The sequence below is a fragment of the Pelobates fuscus genome, chromosome 3 (assembly GCF_036172605.1).
Source record: "Pelobates fuscus isolate aPelFus1 chromosome 3, aPelFus1.pri, whole genome shotgun sequence".
NCBI classification, from domain to species: domain Eukaryota; kingdom Metazoa; phylum Chordata; class Amphibia; order Anura; family Pelobatidae; genus Pelobates; species Pelobates fuscus.
The window spans coordinates 393,460,364-393,466,703 of record NC_086319.1 but is presented as its reverse complement, the minus strand read 5'-3'; the positions used below and the strand labels follow the sequence as shown (position 1 = coordinate 393,466,703).

General features: G+C 38.2%; 2 non-coding genes across 2 annotated transcripts; one reads left to right on the top strand and one right to left on the bottom strand.

The window, feature by feature from the left end:
• The first annotated feature begins 4,352 nt into the window (after window positions 1-4,352).
• Window positions 4,353-4,467, top strand: LOC134603772 (U5 spliceosomal RNA). The gene has a single exon (XR_010090518.1). It is a non-coding gene; the product is annotated as a U5 spliceosomal RNA (small nuclear RNA).
• Window positions 4,468-5,661: 1,194 nt separating this feature from the next.
• On the bottom strand, window positions 5,662-5,775 carry LOC134603773 (U5 spliceosomal RNA). Its single transcript, XR_010090519.1, has one exon. It is a non-coding gene; the product is annotated as a U5 spliceosomal RNA (small nuclear RNA).
• Between the last annotated feature and the right edge of the window lie 565 nt (window positions 5,776-6,340).

Sequence of the window (6,340 nt, the reverse complement as noted above, 5' to 3'; positions counted from 1 at the left end):
TCCAGTTATAATCTCAGCATGTCAAATTTTGCAAAGGTTTAGCTTTAAAACTGTAATTCATTCATTGCAGTATTTGTTTTATAACTTTTAAATAAATAATTGAAATCCTAGACATATTGGGCATTCTATTAATCAGGACTAATTAGTGAATCTGTTTTGAGTTTTCTTTACTTGCACGTAAAAGTGAAAATAGTTTAATTTTAACCCCCCCTATTTAAAAAAAAATATTTTTTTCCTATTTAATATAGCATTATGTATACATATAGGGGATGAAAAGAAAGCCATATACCTCCTTTAAAAATAGTATATAATATATATGGGTGCAATTAAACAGAGAGGAGGGAATTGTGGTAGAATGAATGCATGGCAAAAATGCCAGAGGCCTTGATCACAAATGTGTTGTATCTCAATAAAGCCCTGGTAGTTAAGGGGTTAATCTAACTTTAATTAAACACAGGTGGCTGTTGCAGGGAATTAACAAAGCAAAGATAATAACTTCTAAATTAAACACACAAACACGGTGCGCAATAAGAGAAGCTAGAAAAATATAACAACTGTCACCAGAATATTGCTATTAATAGAATCCTTGTAGCGTGCAGTGGAAAAATCCAGCATTTTTAAAATGAAGTATATGTTAAAATACCTGAAAATCTTGTCCGTGCTTTCACAGGATACTAGATCCCCCTACGCCATATTCATCCACCTTTTGGTCAGATTGAGATAGAATCCGACAGTTAGGCTCCTGCTTCACTCTGTGCACAGAGCGGTGAGGTCATCAGCCATCACCCTGTGTGGTCTACCTGGTCGGAATTTGGCAATTCTTATACCAAATGGGGTTGTGGTCGACTTATTCTGTAATATTGGTTCAGATGTGTAAATCTGTGATTTTCCAAACTCATCTGAACCAATCTACAGCACTGGAATCGTATATTACCATTCACTTGCTATTTGCATATAGCAAACACAAAAACATTTTAGTAAATAAAAATCCTATGTGGGACAATAATAGCTCCATATTGCTATATATTTTATCTCCATATGCCCCCATGTGCCATCCAGCAGGTGGGGGCATATCTACTAAACATTGTTGCCCAGTTGCTAGAAAATAACATATTGGCTATTGTCCCCTTCCCCAACCCCACACATGCGGGTTGGGGCCTTAATGAGTATAATAGAGGGGGGCGTATAATAAGGAGGGGACCTTAATGAGTATATTAGAGGGGGAATGGGGGGAGGAGGGGTCTAGTGTTCCTGGATTTTAATTTTCTGCAATTCTGAGTTTAGTGATTACTGCTGTCATGGAATTGTTCAGTTTTTTTTGTAAAATGGAAAAGTTAATTGAAGTAAGATCCTGACAATTCACACATTAGTAAGTGTACTGTTAAATCACCTTTTTCTCTCCAGATTTGATAGTATATGTATAGATCTATAGATTCCATTTTCTATTCTCTGTAAAGTGACGCTGGTGCATATTGGGGGCAGTTTTAAAGCCCCGTGATCACTATAGCTCATTGTAATATTTCAGTCAACACCTCTGCTCTGTTTTATGGCAAAACAGTGATTTCACAAAAACTGGTGATATCCCTGGCACCCATAGCAGCCATCTTCTGATTTATCAGTGATAACACAGCAACTAAAGGTTTCAGTGCGAAGCAAATCTGTCCAACCTTGGATGGCAAATATTGATTTATGTGATAATAGTATGGTTATAATTAGGGTGTGCAATGGGTGAGATGTTTGAAAGATCCATTCTGAAAACAAAGGTAGCATGCTGGCCTTTTGGCTGCTACCTCTTTGTTAGACCTCCAGCGCCCCCTGGAGGACAAATCGGGTAAATTGCAACTATTGCACAAGCCGAAGGCACCATCTGTTGATCCAAGCATCTTACATGGATATAAATAAAAAAAGGAAACTTGCATACAAGACATAAAAACCTTACTTGCATACAAGACATAAAGCTTGAAAATAAAGAAATCAGCCAAATAATTAATAATATAACCTTTATTAAATCCACATACAAATACAAATGGATAATATAATATATTAAATCCTAACAGATGTCCCTAGAATGTAGAAACTTTACAGATGTCTGTATAAAATACAAGCCTAAGGTTTTAATCTCTCTTTACTAAACAGGTATTATACATCCAAAGATTCATGTGTCAATAATATCAAAAGTATAATGGACACAATTGTTTTCTATGTAGACTCTTGTCTGACTTAAAGGACCACTATAGTCACCTAGACCACTTCAGCTCAATGAAGTGGTCTGGGTGCCAGGTCCCCCAGGTTTTAACCCTTCAGATGTAAACATTGCAGTTTCAGAGAAACTGCTATGTTTACATTGCAGGGTTAATCCAGCCTCTAGTGGCTCTCTTCGTGACAGCCGCTAGAGGCGCTTCTGCGCTGCTCAATGCGAAATCGCATTGAGCACACAGAACGTCCATAGGAAAGCATTGAGAAATGCTTTCCAATGGGCGTTTTTTAATGCGTGTGCGTTGGCCACATTCAGCCCCACTCGGGAGCTGACGTCGGAGTGGGAGGAGAGGTCACCAGCGCTGAGGGAGCCCGGTGCTGGATTAAGGTAAGAGGCTGCAGGGGTTTTATCCCCTTCAGCCCAGTGGGAGGGGGGCCACATGGGTAGGGGGGACCTAAGGGTTATATAGTGTCAGGAAAACGAGTTTGTTTTCCGGACACTATAGTGATCCTTTAAATTCCACCTTGTAATTAGTGTATACAAAGTGTCCTACACACTAAGAGTCAGAAAAGAAAAGAGACACAACGTTACAAATGTCAAAACCATAGATACACATCACATAGAAAATATGGATACACATAGGTGGGGTAGGGGAAGAGCAGGGGATACAGTGAAGTAGGTAAATACAATCCTAATCTGTGCCTATAGTGGCACCCCTCCAGCATCCCACACTTTTACCCATGCACCAAGGATAGAAAGAAGGCAGCAATACTTGTACAATGAACATGTTACGCTTCCAAATAAGACCGGAAATGGGATGAAACCAAAAATATCATACAAACTTTATGCCACAGTGTGTGAAGGAAGCAAATCACATTATATATAACTCCAGATGTTGCTGAACTACAACTCCCATGATTCTCAGCTTATCTATTTCATTTCCTAGAATCATGGCCGTTGTAGTTCAGAAACATCTGGAGGGCCGGAGTTTGGGGAAGCCTGAGTTAGACTTTTTTAATCATCCCTTTTATCAGCTCCGGCACACACTGGGACCTCAGTCCCTAAAAGCCGCTTACATGGTGCTGTCTGATTAGGGACTAAGGATTAATGGGAGCTTTGAATCACCAAGGCGCAGAGCTCCCAAGGATGGGACACCTAGCTCCCAAAGACGGACATCTAGCAAAGTTTGTCTTTATTCAAACACAATGACTGCAAGAACATAGAAAACGCCAGGCTCTGCGACTACATTTTAAAAGCCTTATAGTAATTCGTTAATTTCGTTTCACCACAACCGCAACCGCTTTGTTTTTTCCTGTTGATTCTGATAAGGGTTGGAGGGATCCCCTTTTTTTGTTTTGCTGCCCTGCCTTATCTGGTTGATTAGCGCTAAACCTGTTCTATCTTTTATAGTTATCCTTAGATTCAGACAGGAAGGTTATATGTGTCTTATTTTAGATGGGAGGGGAGGAGAATATCAGTGCGTAGCTCTTTAACTGCTTCCTGAAACAGACTGGCATGGATTTCTGTTTGCTAATCCGTGTTTACAGAGTAATTTAACCCCTTAAGGACACGTGACATGTCATGATTCCCTTTTATTCCAGAAGTTTGGTCCTTAAGGGGTTAATTCCCTAAATGCTAGCTTAGCAATGTGATATACTCTTCTTAACCCTTCAAATCTATCACCCTACCACGCTTCAAGGTAGATCAGATTGGTATTAGAGTAACATGCTGCCACTTGGCACAGGAGCAGATTTCCGCTGAATTAGATCTGTTTTTTTTTTTTTCTTTTCTTTTTCTCGAGCATTTGATCTGTTATTGGGTTCTGACTTACAGACAGGAAATGTCGCTCCAAGCGATGTGAGGACAAAGCAGGACTCCAGCACTCACTCGGTTAACAGCTGCAGGGCTGTACTGACAGACAAAGGCTCTGGAGGTGTGCTTAATTTGCATACCCACAATGCATTGCAAGGAATAATGCACATTTTAACTTATAAAAAAAATGATGTATGTGTTTAAGAGTTAATATCGATGTGTGGTGTGGGAGTATTAATTAACTATATTGGATTCTACAAGATACACTTTAATTTCGGATTTGTCTCCACATTTTTAAAAGGGAATGTCTGAACCCAGCTGGCTACTGATGGATGCTAATAGTATACTCTGGTTTCTCTTCAGACCGAATAAATCTTTCGCCTTTTACTAAAGATTTCCGTGGAGAGGAACAACCATGAGTTTCACTCAATTTTTTGAGGCCTGACTTATGTCAGGCTGATTTCTTTGGTTGAAAAGTAGACATTGCTAAATAATTATCAGTAATTTCTTCAGATCTGTAACTTAATAATGCAGTGAGATTTGTGGAGTTTAGTCCTATATACTGACCACCAGGGATAAATCTTAGTTGTATTATTTCTTTCTTTATAAAAGGGAGTTCATAATTGTATTACCGATATTTTTACTACAGTGTTCTATTGAATCTGTATGCAGGCACTAATCCTATTGTACAGCGCTGCGGAATTTGTTGGTGTTATAAAAATAATAATAAAGCTATTTAACCAGTAGATAGCCCTAGCAGCATTATGTCACTTCTGTGCTATACTGTAGGAATGTGCTGTGCTACAATGCTATACAGTAGTTTTAACCCCTTAAGGACACATGACGGAAATATTCCGTCATGATTCCCTTTTATTCCAGAAGTTGTGTCCTTAAGGAGCTAAAGTATTTTACTATATATCGTGATGGAGTAGTTTCACACCATTTCTATTGTATTGATTCAGTGTTACACTATGAGAAAGTTTAAATGCAGGTACAGCACTCATCAAACAGATACATTGAACCATGATATTACTGGGGGAGGAGATCTAAACATGTCTGAGACTTGTACTTTTAACTGTATGGAGACCAACAGTAAATCAGGCTGTAACTTGGACAATCCAGTATAATGAATCACTGATGTATACACAACATGTGGGTAATATCTCTTAAAACCATTCATTATTTTAATGGCTAAATGAAATGTGCATGATTTTTGCAATGCATTGTGGGTATGTAAATTAGGCATGCCCACAGCCCGCATGCGATAAAAATGGATTGAAACTAGTCTTTAAAGCCACAATATTGCCCATGCATGGCAGCATTGCAGTACAGTACATACACATTCCTGCAGTATAGCTCAAAATAAATAATTGCAAAGTCCTACTAAGGTGCTATACTGGTTAAATAAGTAAAAGGGCACAATATAACAATAAAAAAAAAAAAAAACACTAATAAACCCCACCTGAGTTAGAGTCCACTTTATTTGTATTTCCATTCATATTTCTGGATCCCCTTCTGTTTAATAATATTTAAAAACTTGATTTCAACAGCTGCATATGACAATGCAACCAATCAAACACTCTAATACAGATTCTAAAGAAGTGATGTATAATTGAATTATATGATGACTATTTTTTTAACCAAAGTTATTAACCTGACATAAGTCAGGCTTCAAAAAATTGAGTGAAACTCATGGTTGTTCCTCTCCACGGAAATCTTTAGTAAAAGGCGAAAGATTTATTCGGTCTGAAGAGAAACCAGAGTATGCTATAACAGTCCATTAGTAGCCGAGTGAGTTCAGACATCCCCTTTTAAAAATGTGGAGATCAATCTGAAATGAAAGTGTATCTTGTAGAACCCAGTATAGCTAATTAATACTCACACACCACACATGGATATTAACTCTTAAACACATACATCATTTTTTTTATAAATGAAAAAGTGCATGATTCTTTGCAATGCATTGTGGGTATGCAAATCAGGCACACCTCTATGTGCATTCAGCGTGCTTTGACCCTATGCCGCTCTGCAGCATTGAATCATGTGATTACTGGAGTCATGCTTTGTCGTCACATCCCTCGCAGTGACATCTCCTGTTTGTAGCTCAGAATACAATAACAGACCGAGCACAGGAGGTAAAACAGCTCTAATTCAGTTTATCTCAGCTCCCATATCTACCGGAAGCAAAATACTCTATCCCGGAGTAATATTTATTTCACAGTTTTTATATAGATCCAGAGCACTTATTATTATTTTATTATTTATATAGCGCCATCAGATTCCGTAGCGCTGTACAATTTATGCAAAAATAACATTGGTAATTATAGAAAT